General features: G+C 36.7%; 1 protein-coding gene across 1 annotated transcript in view; it reads left to right on the top strand.

Moving 5' to 3' along the window:
- The window catches only part of THSD7B (thrombospondin type 1 domain containing 7B), an 856,222-nt gene that overhangs the window by 574,852 nt on the left and 265,246 nt on the right, over positions 1-16,124 (top strand). The gene's annotated exons all lie outside the window — the stretch shown is intronic.

Below are 16,124 nucleotides of genomic sequence, written 5' to 3'. Positions count from 1 at the left end.
ATGAGTAATTCAAGCTTTGTGGTGAGTACGTGTGTCACATGAGGGCTCAGTCATAATTTTTGAATTGTCTGCAATGCACATTAAATCAAAATGTCTATCTGAAACAGTAGTAGTATTTCATGAGCTGTGTAGAACAGTTTCTTATCCTATCTCTAAGAATGAGAATGCAGCTTTTTTTTTTTTTTCCAGTTTTGCTTGGGATGTGGTGGAGCACAAAAGTTTAATTTAATCATTGTCAAGGTCAAGGTGCTAGAACCTACATGCTGCATTTTTTATTCCTATTGTCTTAAAAGTTTAGTAATTTGTGCATATGGTTAGTATATCCCTGGCTACAGGATATTGTTCTTTACTTGAGGTTTTAAAAAGTGGTTATAAATCTGAAAGTTTTGAAAAAACAATAACATAAAATAATTATGAAATAATATTTTTCTAGCCATCTATGATGGTAATTTCCTGAATGTGCATGTGTGTGTGCCTGTGTGTGTGTGTGTGTGTGTGTGTGTAACTATTTTCACAGACTGGGACAAATTTCGATAAGGTTGCTGATACATTTTGTCCTCTGGCAAAACCCTTTATTTGACTCTATGATCAAAATGAAAAATGGCTTCAGAAGCGTCCGTTCAAGTCTTTTGCTTTGGGAAATCATGTATAAGCAATCATGGGAATCTTCAAATCAAACTAACTTATGTTCCCTCTGGAGACGTTATTTTGTGATTTTTTTAAACAGCATTTTTACCCATTTGTCATTTCTTTATGGAACAAGATGATCATGAAAAGGAGTATTACTAATTTGCGATGCTGATTGCATTCCATTTCAGCTGATTAAAAGCCAGCTGGGACATAGTACCCCAATGCTGTTCATAAGAATCATGTCTAGCATGTGCAAAGTTCATGAAAATCCTTAGCAATTTGTTAAATAATGTGCCAGGTGATAGCTATAGATTTGTAATATTTTAGAAAGGTCTATCTTTAATTCATGAACCTTTCAATTTCCTTAAAAACTTGTGCCAGGAGGGCAAAGCTGCCTGACCCACTTATAGTTATTGCAAACTCTGCTTCCCGTTACAGTTTCAAAGTAGGCTATTGCTCCTGTCTGCTGTGTTCAACATTTTATTGAGACCATTTTTCTTTGACTCTTGAATACCCAGGTAGTTACTTGTGATAGTTATTTCAAATTTCTATTCTCTTTCATTTTTTTAAAAGTGAGTCCATACTTTATCAGAGTTCTGCTCAAAGATCAGCTAATGAGAACTATTATATGCTAAAGTCATAACATCAAAAGAACTACGAGAGATTAAGAGGGAGAAGTGTCTTTTTAAAAGTATCTCTCTTTTCCACTAACTCCCAGATAAGGTGTGGTCATTGTTAATCTTAATTTGCTAGACTAAGTTTTTCATATTTCCACTATGGAACACATACCTGGGGGTTGGAAAGAGTGCTATTACTGTCATGTCTCACTGAAAATGTCTTTTAAATAGTAGGTGTTTCTCATAATTATTTTTAAAAAGAATTATTTTGATAACTTGCTATGTACCAAGATACTAAGGATAGAATGGAGAACAGGGTATATAGAGCATTACCCCCTGTATCTTTTAACTTAATGGTGAAGTTATGTACTAGACAAATGCTTATAAATATAAGTAATTATTACTCTGATAAGTGCTATAAAGGAAAAGTTCAGAATAAAAAGAATGAGTTTAGCCAAATTGATGCCAGATGAAAGGAACTTGATTGGTCAAGAAGAGTTCTTCATTTCCAACAAAAGAAATAGTATATGTAAATCTATATGTAAGGAAATTGTTCAGATCATTGGAATAATTGAAATAGAACTAATGGCTAAATTATAGCCAGTAATAGAGTTGAGGAGTGGCCTAAAATAAAACTACATCAGTGGGGAGGGAAGAAGGATCATATGGGAGTCTGTAAGCAAGTGTACCTAGAATTTATGATGAAAACAATAGAACCATAGTAGAGGGTTAAGTTGGAGAGTGGCATGATTAGATTTAGGTTCTCAAAAGATCACTCTGGCAGCAATGTGGGGTAGGAATTTTTTGTGGGGAGAGACTGGATTAAGAGAGACCATATAAGAGACTACTTTCATAATCTGGTGAAGACTTGATGGTAGCTTTGATTATCAACATATCATTGGAGATGAGAGAAAAGGACATGCTGAAGAGGCATTTTAAAATAAGAATACCCAAGATTAAGTGGATAGGGGAGTAAAATGGAGAGAAGTACCTGGGAAGACACTTGGGTTTCCAGCTTGAACAATGACAGCATTGATAACACTAATGAGTTAGTCTCTAGAGTGAAGCAGAATGGAGAAAAGATCATTAATAGGACTTTGGAATATGTCAAGTTTGAAGATTCTGAAAAAATAGCAGAGATGTCTGTGGACAACGAGAGCTAAATGGAAAGGTTGAGTTGCAGATTCAAGTCTGGTAATCGTTAGTCTCAGTATTGGTAATTGAATCTTTGGGATAGGATGAGATCTGATCTGAGAGATGGCAGAATGTCAGGTGAGAAGAGATGAAGACTTCAGAGCAAACCCTGAGGAATTCTAACATTAGAGCGTGAAATGATAGAACATGGTGTGAGTTTGGAATGTCATTTAATAACTTACGTAATTAGCAAGTTATGTTGAACATGGAACGTTAAAGTCATACGTTTGATAGATTGTTTCTTATCACCATCAAATGAAGTACTGTATTTTCACCAGGATACACACAATATTCTGGGAATTCAGGCAAGTCTTGCCTATTAAGGCTTCAGATTATTTGTTGGTAAAATAAAGACTACCCAACTGTCTGTGCATAAGCAGAGTGAGGTACAATGTTAGCAAACATTTATACAAGGTATAATTTCCAACTAAAGACAAAATAGAGTTCTGATAGAAGGATAAGTCTCCATGGATAAGTCTTGATAGAGTTTAGGAAATAGATAAAATGTAGATCATTATCAGCGTTGGACTCTGGGTCAAACTTGAGCATGAGGACACTGAGCACATGGGAGGGAAAGAGAAGACCTAGAGGGAGTGAAGACAATTCGGAGATGGGAAAGCCTAGAGAGAAATTTTGCCAACTGAAAGTTTTAAAGACAGACTTTCAATAATATTGATAGTATTATTTTGAGTCTCCCTAGAGCCACAAAACACTAAGTGGTTATATTATTTATTCTTTTTCAAAAGGAACACTTTACCTTAAAAAAGGAAAAGAAAGGAGAAAAAAATTTTAGAATTCTAAAGGAAAGTTGGATTCTGTGTACTAGTCAGTATAGAATAAACATTCTGCTCTCTTTTACTTTTCTTATCTGCCTGCATAATCCAAATGGAAATTAAGAGGCCATGAGATGAACCATGATTGCTTCTGAAAGTCCACAGGTTTTCACGTTTAATATCTTGCTTTTTATGGAGGGAATTTGTTTCCCTTCCCATTCAAAATCAGTTTAGTTTTGTTGGCCTTTCCAGAACCCGACTAAGCTCATGGGTTGAGAAATAGTCTTCTCAAACTTAGGGAATCTTGTTTTTGAAATTACTGTCTCAGGGCTTATGGGATTTATCTAGATTGGAATCTGTGAGATTCAGAATACCTCTCATGCCTGCAGCCCTCTCCCGAGGCAAATGTTCACCAGTGGTTCCTGGCACAGACCACTGAGTATGTATCCTGTGTCCCTGACCTTCACCCCACAACCCAGGGACCGGGTCTCAGAGTTGCACTTGAGGCTGACCAGAGCGGTGCTTCCCAAACTAGAGTTAAGGTTAAGCTTGCTGTGGGAATGTTGGTAAATGTGCAGAGGGCTAGGAAGTGTTCAGGGGAAGAAAAAAAAAAAAGTCTTTAAAGTAAATGACTTTTAAGCATAGTTAAACTGGTTTTCTTTTTGAACATTATAGAGGCTTCAATATGTAAACATACATTATGATGGCCTAACAGGTTGATTTGGTATGCATCTTCACTAGCTTTTTTGATGGCAGAGTTAATTCTGTTTAACATCTGCTAGAATTAGTGTCCCCTGCAAGGATTATTCCAATCGAGTATAGAAATGTTGAGTTAGCCATATAGGAGACTGGGTACCTTATAAGTTGGCCTCGTTATGGAAATCTGCTCAGTTGAGATGTCCTGTATTAGTCAGTGACTATTTGACTCAGATTTCCAATTTTTTAAAGATAGATATGCAGTGTTGGTTGGAGAGAAGTCAGGAGTAAGTGGAGATGTGGATAGTAAGCAAAGCAAAAAGAAACTGAGCAATGAGTATGATGATCTGCTAACTTCCAGAGAAATAGGTGGCCTCATCTGAGGGTTTAGCAAGATGCATCAGTTGCCAGATGTGCTGTTAGACCATTCCTGTTACTCTTGGCTTCCAGTGGACCTTTGTCCCAGTTGTCTGCAAGGCCAAGTGAACAGCTAAAGACAGTGGTCCATGCATCCCAGCCTCCCTGTGTATCCTTAACTGACCTAACCAACAGTACTCCTATTCCTTAAAGTTGGAATGTCTCCGTTGACTCTGTCCTATCCTGGATGATGGCACGGATTTCTGTAACAGAATCATAGGGGTAAAGATTTATTCTTCCAGATCTCCTAGCACACTGTATAAACTAGGTTGGGTATTTGTTTTCATGCCTGGCACTCTGTAAATCCTTTACTAGAGAGAATTTGACCTGGATTTATCCTTTTTGTTTTTCTAGATAAAGACTTATAAATAAATACATACGGAAAAAAGAATCTTATAACTACACTGCTGAATATAATAGATGCTTCAACATATAGAAGCTTTCCTTCAAATCTTTCATAATCCTTATTTTACATATTTCAGGAAACTACACGTGGTTGAAAAAGAGGTAAAGTATATTTTAGGAGAATTAGTAGGCTGTGGCTATAACAGAAAAAAATACAACACATTTAAATCAATCTCTGTGTCACATTCTATTAGAGACAGGTAATCTTATAGCCATATGGTCTGCTTTTACAGTCTTCCAACTGTGTCTGATATCTGATGCTCGTCTCTCTCACACTAATCCTCTTTGTAACTACATGGCTGGCCCTGGAGGCAGAGCCAGCATCTCTCTCTCCCCTCTGCTTCCAGACAACTATGTGCATAACTCCACTGAAAAGACTTTATTACATAACATTATAGTTATTTGTTTATGTATTTGTGTTTCCCATGAGATTATGAGTTTCTTAAGGGTTAGAGTAGTGTCTGATTTGCCTTTGCATCCCCACAACCTCATAGCTCTTGGAGGTTGAATGCATGAATATAATAATATGTAATAATGCCATCAAGAAAGAATTCTTTCTTCTTGATACCTCTGGTAAATGTGCAGTGCATGACACTTTACATTTAAAAGTCCCTCATTCAACAGGGACTGTTTAACCAGGAAACTGGTTAAATTACCTGGGGGTTCACTGTTGAAAAGAGCCTATAACTTATATTCATGGTTTCACCAATTGGATCAATTTTTCTTTAATACTCATATATTAAAATCCTCTGCTAAGCAGTGTAAAGACAACATATTGGTACATTTAGATTCTTTCTGTTACAGGTCTCCAAGCAATTTCTGTTATAGGTCTCCAAGCAAATTTTATGTTTATATAAATATGTATATGTATATATATATATACATATATATATACACATATGTATATGTATTTATTATATATTCTCTATATATAGAAGATACGTGTATTTTATGTTCTGTATATATAAAATATATGTTTATAGGGATATATCTAAAATTATAAAGAAATATCTTTATATATAAAATATATAAATAAAATAACAGGGGGAACATCTAGGAACATTAGGAACATCTAATCCAACAGTTAGGAAATAGCCTCAGGTTAAGAGTTGTGCATACAGGTTCCATCGTCACCTGTGACTGAGCTGTTTAGTAGTTGCCTTTGTGGTTATATATCATATTATGAAATGTATGGTAATCTTGCTTTTCTTTGATAGTTATGAAATATGGAATCAAGGTAGAACAACTTTTTTCAAAAACCAGCTCATAAACTCAGTCCTATTTTGATCAAAATTTGAATTTCAGGTCCCTCTGGGTATCTGAACAGCCATTTATTTCTGCAACTTGATCATCTAATCAAAAGGGAATATTCTGAATGCATTTTCATTTTGTCTAAAATTAACAGGCTTCAAGCAGATGTTATGAGAGATCGGAAATAACTGGTAAATAAAAAGAATAGCAAGGGACTACTGCAGTCTAGCAAGGAAATGGCAAAGTAAACAACCGAATAAAAAAAAAAAATTAGTAAGCACCCACTCTAAGTATCTTTAATAGATTTATTTGGAATGATCGAGTTTTTAATGGTTTGTGAAAGGAGTAATCATGAATGAGTTTCTAACCTCAAATATTTATGCTTTTTAAGAAGACCCACAAACTTTAAAGCTTTTTAGAAGCTTCATGTTCTTATGGAGGGTTTTATTTTTGCTGGAGCCAAAGCAATAAAAACGTAAGCCAGTTGCTATCAGCTCTTAACATTGAAATGTGGGTGGTCATTTAAATGCTGCAAGGCTGAGGATCAGAATGGCCCATCAAGGTTGTGTTACAAAATAAGCAATATCGTATGATTGATATTTACTTTACAAGGAAGAAAATGACACAATCATAGCAGGAATATTTCAGTAAGAATAAAGGATTTCTTTTGTAAAGATATATTATAACACCTATATATTCCTCCTATAAGTATCTTAAGAGAGGATGAAAAGTAAAGGAAATTCCTATTTACAATTGAGAAAAAAACAGATATGTTTGTATAGACATTAAAGCATATGAATAGATAATTCCTAATGCATGAATGCTTTTTAAAATCAGCATTGGGGTTCCTGGGTGGCTCAGTGGGTGAAGACTCTGCCTTCAGCTCAGGTCATGATCTCAGGGTCCTGGGATTGAGCCCCACATCGGGCTCTCTGCTCAGCAGCCTGCCCCACCCCGCCGCCGCCGCCTACTCGTGATCTCTCTCTCTCTGTCAAATAAAAAAACTAAATCTTCAAAAAAAATCAACATGAACTTTCTAAAGAGGTGTAAATATAGTCACACCATTAGTTTTTCTAATTAATCGATCCTCTATGAAGGCAGAATGACCGGTGGTTCAGAGCCCACACTCTGGAGTGAGACTTCCTGGCTTTGAATCCTACCTCTGCTGCATAAGGATTGGATTTGAAAAATTAACTAACTTTTTTGTTTGTTTTGCATCTACTTCTTTCTCTATACAGTAGGAATGATAATAGAATGCAACTGTGGAGTGTATAGAATAGTACCTGGAACAAAGTAAATGCTCTGTAATGTTTAGCTAGTACTAACTATGCTTTTTGGCCCCTTTGCCTTATCTTATTGGTTCCTGAAAATCATAGGGGTAGTAGTCTGCCATGCACATCTAAGAGGGTAAGAGTGGGTATCTGTGAAGTCCCCTACAGGCATGGTTTCTCATTGATACGGGAGTTGCTGTTGAAGGCCAGTCTGTTGTAGTGGTCCTGTACTATTAATCTTCATCACTGGGCCACCAAGGTTCTTTATGTGAAGGCAGTTCTATACACATAGTGTGAAGTCTGGCTAAGGGTACCCTGTCACATGTTATCAGTTTTGCTCAGTACTTTTATTTCTCAGACATACCCCTTGGGTCTATACCTGCCCTGTTGTATCCTTTCGGGACTGATTCCATGATCCACCAGTAAATGGGCTAGTACTCTTGCCCCCCTTTCTCTCTTTAAGAATCAACCCTATGATTAGATATCTTTTCCCCTTTAATCCTTAAACATCAAGTATCTGATAACACCCCTTTAGGAGCTTGAACAATAAGGCTGCTCACTCACCCTTCCAAAGGAAAACTATCTTCAAGTCCAAAAATATATCTATGGTGGAGTGTTATTTTAATAGCTCCTATTTTAAGAGCCTACTATCCACGACCTCGGTGTAGCCCTCCCAACATTGATTCTGTGCTTGCCTGCGTGACTTACTTTGACCAATAGGATGTTAGTTAAGATGACACAGCATAGATTTTACAAGTGCTTGCCCGTTAGTGATTGTCCTGTTGGATAGCTGCTGTCATCCCTTGAGGGAGTCTGGAAAAGAAGCCCAGCTATTCCATCTGTACAGCTCAGCCCAGCCTCTAGCTGATCTTCCAGCTTAATGCCATCCCATGAGTGAGCCCAGCCAACACCAGGAGAATCACCCAGAAAACCCAGAGTTGTAAGCTTTGTTTTGTGTGGTTTGTGTGCATAAATGCATAAACTGATACAGTGTCAATGCCTACTATTCAAACTAAAGTACTAGCAAACACCTCTCTCTCCCCTAGTGAAGAGAAACACACACACACACACACACACACACACACATGCACACACCACACATACTTTTACTCTTTGGTAGCAGATGTTGCTATGCTTGGCTTGAAAATGCACTAGGTGTTCATAGGAGACATAGCTTATAATTATATTTGTCAAAACAGATTAGTGACATTCTATGTATATGTTTCATTAAACGAAAGATTGGTAAATGCCCAGGAAAAGATTTTACTAGGTATTAAGAAAATTCAACCTTAAAGAAAATATGTGAAAAGAAGGAAAAATAATAAAATTGGTATTTTACAATTAAACATCTTCAGATGTTGCTATGCTTCAAAAATACCGTTTCCCCGTTTGGAAGTGTCTCAGTATAACAGTAGTGACTGTATCCTGTGATGTTTGGTGACCATAGGTATACATTTGGGCATCTCCATTTGCTAGTTTTGTGGTTTGGGGGAAAATGATAGGCTTTTCTGAGCTTTAGTTTTATCTACAAGCAAAGACTACATTATTTCATGTGTAGTACTGTTACAAGTATTAGATAATGATTTCATCAAGCACGTAGCAAAATGTTGGGCCCTCGATGTCTTAGTTGTTTAGTATGTTCAGGGCTCTGTTTCCCATTGCTGGTTGCAAGTTTTGAGACCATCTGGACAGACTTTAAAAAAAAAAAAACCACTGGAAAGTGTTCTGTTTGAAAAAGGAATTTGGAGAAAATGGACAGTCTAACTTTGGGGGCCTCCTAAGTCTCTCTTTTGAGGATAATCCATGACCAATACCAATACCCCCCTTTCTAATCTTCGATCCCCAAGTGTTAAGAGTTGTAAGGTGAGACACATCATAGGGATGAAATTGCAATAGCCAAGTAATAATAACTGTGGGAAGAGCTGTGATGATAATTTACTCTGCGGCTCACTCTTAGTCACACCTGTTAGAATGTTTCAAATAGAGAGTAAGGCTTTACCCTGTATTTCTAACAGTTCCCTTGTAAATTGCATTTTAATCCTACCACTTATTCATATCTTAGAGCAAAATATTTCTCCACTTATTCTCTTTTGCCTTTGCCCTGACATGTTCCCTTATTCATGATGATGCCCTCAGCCACCAGTCCTGAGATGTGCCTCTTTCCAATATTTGAGAACAAGTAAAGCAAACTTCTTTTATGAGATAAAAGACTCTTTAGTCATTTTTTTTTTCCCTATAAGGAATTCTGAGATTCCCACTGAAATATCCTCATGGACATGTTCTGTAAAAAAAAAAAAAAAGAAAAAAGAAAAAGAGAAAAAGAAAAAGAAAAAAAAATATATATTGCTATCTAAGTCTCTCTTAAGAGCCTTATTTCTTTTTCTCTTGTTTTATAAAATGATTCAAAATAGAACAGACCTTTCACTTTCATAGCATCTGCCAGAACATTCTTGGTGATGATTAAGGGCTGATTTAATTTGCAGACAGTAGATGATTTAGATGTAAACTTACTACAAATATAACAAAGTATGTATATTGAAGACTGGAGATGAATATGGCAAATTGATTTGAAGAAACAATATCTTAAACAATAGTGAGGCTGTTAATAGTTTAGAAGAGATCCTCTCAGGAAGCAAGGGGAGTGCATTAGGAAAATGGCTCTCAGGTAAGCAGTCACACTGGCACCAGCAGTGACCTTCTCCAGTCTACTTCTGGTATTGCTTGTCACCACCTCGAGTTTCAAGGGAAGCAGGAGTGATCAGGAGTTGTTATAGATCCCTGATAAGCCTTCTTGTACTCAGGATCTCTTCAGTGCCAAACAGTGTCTCACATTGGAAGGAGCTTCGTGGATACTTACTGAGTGATGATTTCAATGTGGCTCTAGTAACTTTACTTTTCCAAGTATCACAATCTGGTTGTCAGCTTTCATGAATCATTTATATTGGTGTCCTTGGTTGTAAATATATGGATTTGTGGGTTCTCTGAGTGCCTGCAGCTGTTTACAGAGACAGCTTTTACTTATGGACATTTATCAGATATCCTAACATACATATTCCTCTGCTGAAAACAAACAAAACAAATTCCTCACCCCATTACCTGTAGAGACCAAAACCCTTAATAGAGCATCTAGGGTCTTCTACGATTTTGTGTGTACTTACATTTATAGCCTTATTTCCCACATAAACCTTAGGTTTAAGTCCAAGGAGGGCTAATTAGCCATGCCATTCTCTCTCTACAGGATGTCATCCTTCCCCATATTATCAGGCAAAACTGTATGCATCATTCATGGTCCTGGGAAGGAGTTACCACCAGGAACATCTCAGCCACCGCTCAGTCCAGAGGTAGAGTGAGCCACAGACAGGCAGGGAACCAGAACTGTCATAGTTGGCATTTGAAAGAAAGGTCTGGTAGGGCTTAGTGCTGGGACAAAGGAAAACCAGCTTATCTAAAAAAGATCTGAGAGTTAAAGAAAAGGGGAGTCAGTGATAAGGCATCAAGGCAGAGGAAAAGAAGGTGAAATTTTAGAGAGATTATGAAGAACTTTAAGCCACCATACTTCTAAAGGAAGACAGCCATGATGGGGGGTGGGTGAATTCAAAGTAGGCTCTCAGTGAAGGAGGGCCATCAGACAGAGATAGCAGGATGCTACAGAGAGGTCTCTGGCCTTAATCTGCCCTTTTATTTAGGCCTCATTGTAGTGGAGCACGCTCACCTGTAGGCTATTGTAGTAACATTCAACACTCGCTAAAACCTTCAGTCCCCTCCAGGGCATCATGAACTGTTAGAAAAACAGGTCATGTCCCACGTACTCTTTTCAGATGTGCATATGACATGCCCTCCTGCTCTACTGTGAGGTGCTGTCTAGAAGGTGGGCTTTGTTCGACACTTAAGTTTCTATCTTTTCCACAACCCACTGACTTCATATTCACAAACACGTACAAGCTCCCAAGACAAGTGGCATCTGAGATTTTTTTTTACTGAAATAATGATTAAGGCAATGAAGAAGTAACTTACTTGTAATATAGAAATCTAATTTGAAATCCAGTAATATGGAGAAAATATGAGTTTAACATATAACTAGCAGGGCTGCGTTAACTAAGTAACCGTTATATTTTTTAAGCTTAGGTAATCGATACCAAAAATTAACTTGCCAGATAAAAACACACTGAAGTCTATGACTTTTTTTTTTTTTTTTAAAGATTTTATTATTTATTTGAGAGAGACAGACAGAGAGAGACAGAGAGCACAACCAGGGAAGAGAGGGAGAAGCAGGCTCCCTATCAAACAGGGAGCCCGACATGGGGCTCGATCCCAGGGCTCTGGGATCATGACCTAAGCAGAAGGCAGACGCTTAACCAACTGAACCACCCAGGCGCCCCTCTATGACCTTTTTTAATGAAACAAGGTCCTCAGCGACATCTCCATGTATGAAATATGGACCAGAATGCAGAAAACACGGATTTGTGGTTGACTCTGCTGGACTTGAGGTTGAGCTTTTTTGAGCCTTAGTTTCCTTTTCTTTGAAATGGAATGATTCCCTACCTTAGCTTTCACTACTTGCTTTTTCAGATCTTTGCAAAGCTTGCAAAAAAGACATAATGCTGCCTAGTTTTTCCTCTAATTTTTCTTTTATTGGTTATGTATCAATAAATTATTGTGAGGAGAAGAAATATCAGGAGATGGGTGGCATATAAGATGTTTCTGAAAGGCAAATTTTAAGGAATTTTAACTATAATACTTCACTAATATTTAATATTTAAATAATTTTAAGGGGTGCCTGAATCAGTTGAGAGTCTGACTCTTGATTTCAAGTCAGGTCACAATCTCAAGGTCATGCATGAGATTGAGCCCCACATCCTGCTCCACGCTCAGCACAGAGTCTGCTTGTCCGTCTCCCTCTGCTCCTCTCCCTGCTTATGCTCTCTCTTTCTCAACTCTCTCAAATAAATAAATAAATAAAATCTTAAATAATTTTTAATATTTCCTATAATTACATAATATAATTAAATTAAAATATAGACATTTTAATAGACTATTCACTCTTCTAATACAATATTAAATTATAGAATTTCCATAACTATTTTTCCTTTTTCTGTTATTTCCTTTGCTGTCATCTCTATTATCATATTTGTCTACCAAAAGCGCTTTAAATTCAATTTGAAATGAATATTAACAGAACTAGCTCAAGGAGGATAGTATGAAATTTTTGCTTTGCCTCTTTACTTCCAGAGTGATGGCATTTCACCTTCAAAGTTACTGTGTACTTTTTCAGGATTAGTCCGTCTGAGCAAAAGAATAGATAAAATGAAAAATAAATGACCATTTTTCCTTTTTTGCTTGATATTTTCCCCTGGAATTCATGCTTCAGTAACCAAACTGTTTGTTAGTCTCATGTCCTGGTGATGCTGTAGTTAACTAGCAAAACTAATATCTAGTTAGCTAAGCCTTAGACAGCCTACATAGCAGAAAGCCTGATAGGGTATCAAGAGATTTGGATTCTAGACCCATTTTTCATTTTAATTACTTGCTTCAACTTGGGCAAGTCACTTTACATCTCTGAAATTTAGTTTTCTCATGTATAAAAGGAGAGAGTCAACAGAAATCAGAGACACAGGCATTGAAGCGAGTTGCACAAATGTGTTATTAGGGCAGGAGTGATGCAATTGGCAATAATAGGGCTTCATAAAATTATAGTTATCCTCCATAAGGTGTTTTTTAATTCTTTGCACACCTACAAAACAAGTGTGCAGGCTAATTCAAAGGCCACCAGTTTTTAACCCTTGGATTGAGTCACCTCTATGTACCTTTCTAGCTTTAAAATACTATAATATTTATAACCTACACTGGTTTGGGATACCATAACCAGACACCAGAGACTGGTTGACTGAAATAGCAGAGATTTATTATCTCACAGTTTTGGAGTCTGGAAGTCTAGGATTCGGGTTCCAGCAGAGTTAGGTTCTGATGAGGATTCTTTGTGGCTTGCATGTGGCCTCCTAATTGCTATGACCCTGAAGGTTTTTTCTGGGTATGTGCCAGTCAAGAGAGAAGTATCTCTCTCTCTCTCTTTCTCTGTCTCCCTCTCACTCTTGCTTTTCTTATAAGGCTACTAGTCCCATCAGGAGGTCCCACCCTCATGATCTAATCTAATCCTAAATGCCCCACCCAAGGCTCTCATCTTCAAACACCATACTATTAGGGGTTGGGACTTCAACATATGAATTTTGGGGGACACATATTCAGTCCATAACATAAACCATTCGATGTATCTCCCTAAATATATTGGAGAGGGTGAGCTGTGTAGGTCAAGGCCCTAAAGGACTGAGAATCATTTTCCTTTGAAGAGGAATGATAGAGCGGGAATAAAAATTCCCTATACCCAGAGGTTAGGGAAGGGAAGAGTAGGGAGGGAGTGTGAGCTCACTGTTTTCTGTCTGGATTTAGGATATGTTAAAAAAAAAAAAATCTGTAAATCTCTAGATTAAAAAAAGTTATAGATTTTTATACTAAAATTTCTTGCCAAAAACATAAGCTTTTTTTTTTTTTTCTTTTCTTCCTCCTTTTTTTTTTTTTTGCTTTCTCTTAAAAAACGTGTGGATCAGTATTTTGGCATTTATTTACCCCTTTGATTTTTCTCCTATCCATATGAAAATTATGTCATCAGTAAAGGAAGTATTTAGCTAAATTAATTCTAGATTTGTCAGCTAGCTTACATTGAACTGTCAAAGGGTAATATACCAACTCAGCTGGTTTCAGTACAAACCCATTTTGTCGATGATGTTATATTCAAATGCCTGGGTTCCTTTTCAGACATATCTTTACTGTGATCATTTAGATGATCAGAATTGAAGATTATAGAGCCAAGAGCACTTCACTATTTAAAAAAAAAAAAGTTGTCTAAGTCTCCACCATTTGGAAAGTATTTTTTAAAAATAATATTTATTTTTTTATTATTTTTATTATTTATTATTATTTTTTATTAATATAAAAATATTTATTTATTATTATTTATTTATTCTCTCTCTCTCAAATTTATTTGAGAGAGAGAGAGCAGGGAGAGGGACAGAAGGAGAGAAAGAGAGTCTTGAGCAGACTACATGCTGAGCATAGAGCCTAATTTGGGGCTCGATCTCAAGACCCTGAGATTATGACCTGAGCTGAAACCAAGAGTCAGGTGCTTAACTGACTGCACCTCCCAGGCACCTCTGGAAAATATTAAAAAGAAACTGAATTTTCTTATCAACTCATTAGGGAAAAAATTGTGTGTTGAGTTTTAGCTTTATCCAAATTCATTAATTCCCAATTCTTACCTAATTATAAATGTGTTCCTTGTGTTACTTGCATTGGGAACCCTGACCACAACAGACTGCCATCCCATAATTTTCAGAATTCTCAATCATAATTAAGTAAAGTAGTCTTAGAACTCTGCTTGGAATTTCTTGAGCTCAGTCCAATTTGATACTTATTTCCTGAGTCGTCTTAGTTTCCTTTATGAGGATTCATTTTTTTCCAAGGAAACAGACTACTGGCAGATTAGAATGTAAACAGTACATAAGTGTGTTAAAGCCAAGTTTTTAAAGAACATTTTACCATTTTCCCACCCGGTCCACCAGCTTTCCTTGGATTTGTTTTGAACTCGTTGTTGTTTTGAAACAACCTCAGACATTTCCCTTCCTTTTCCCCATAAGGTACCACAGTTTGGGAGGAAGCAGGTCTCTTATAGTCAATAATGAGTTTGTCTTGGCCAAGAATAAAATTAGATTATTTTGGCTTAGGTTTGTTGTCGGCAGTCCCTCAGATTGATTTCTGGCATTATTTGCTTTAGCAAACAGCAGCTTGGAAGAATAGAGGTGACTTCAATACCAAAATCCATTGTCTACGGCTTTAAATTTGCACCAGACTTTTCTTTGTGACTCATTAGATCTAAGAGATACCTAATTTTAGAGCTACTCTTCTAGAAAAAGAGAAATAAAAATATGGAAATAAAACCCGAGATTATGTAATTTCTAAATCAGTGGTCTTTGGGGGTTGAATGTCCTAAAAGGGGCAGAATTGTTCTAAATCAGGAAAGTAAACTGAAAACTTCTAAGTAACCAGCTACCTTTGCCTTTCCACACAGCTCAGGAACAATTTACTCTTCTTTTGTACTCCCCGATGTTCCTGCTAGTTCATCTCTCATTATGAGCCAATAACCATCCTGCTTCGTCTTCATCATTTTGACCTCTGTTATCAACAGTTTTCTCTGTGTCTGGTCCTAGTTTTTCCTTCTAGAGGTTAAAAGTAAATTACATCAGACACCTGGGCCAACCAGCCACTTCAGCTGTCAAAAGCCAAGGACTGGGTTTCTGTTGTGTGTGTTTTTACTTTATAATGTTTAATAGAAATGCATAGTAAGCCATTAATAAGTGAAATGAAGGAATAGATGTTTCTGTTATTTTCACAAAGTCAGAAGAAAAACATGTGCCAGCTTTTGTTATGTTGGTTTTCATTTTTTTTTGGAGAAAGATAAATACATAGGGAGAGACAAATTGGAAAGGCATTACCTATAAAGAATGTATTAATGAGACATAATCTAACATAGTATGTATTTGATTTAAGGTAGTATTTTATATACCTGGGAGTATTTTAAATATGTTAGAGTTAGTCTATTTTATTCATTCAGTCATTCATTTAAGTGTTTTATCAAATGTATAGATCTTTATAATTTGAAGGATCAAATAGTTCTGTAATAGGAGTAAAAAAAAAAAAAGTTTAAATAATTCCACAAGGTTGGGCACCTGGGTGGCTCAGTGGGTTAAGCCTCTGCCTTCAGCTCAGGTCATGATCTCAGGGTCCTGGGATCGAGTACCGCATCGGGCTCTCTGCTCTGC

The sequence above is a fragment of the Lontra canadensis genome, unplaced genomic scaffold (assembly GCF_010015895.1).
Source record: "Lontra canadensis isolate GAN:19392208 unplaced genomic scaffold, GSC_riverotter_1.0 scaffold11, whole genome shotgun sequence".
Classification (NCBI taxonomy): Eukaryota; Metazoa; Chordata; class Mammalia; order Carnivora; family Mustelidae; genus Lontra; species Lontra canadensis.
This window is presented reverse-complemented; position numbering and strand designations above follow the sequence as displayed.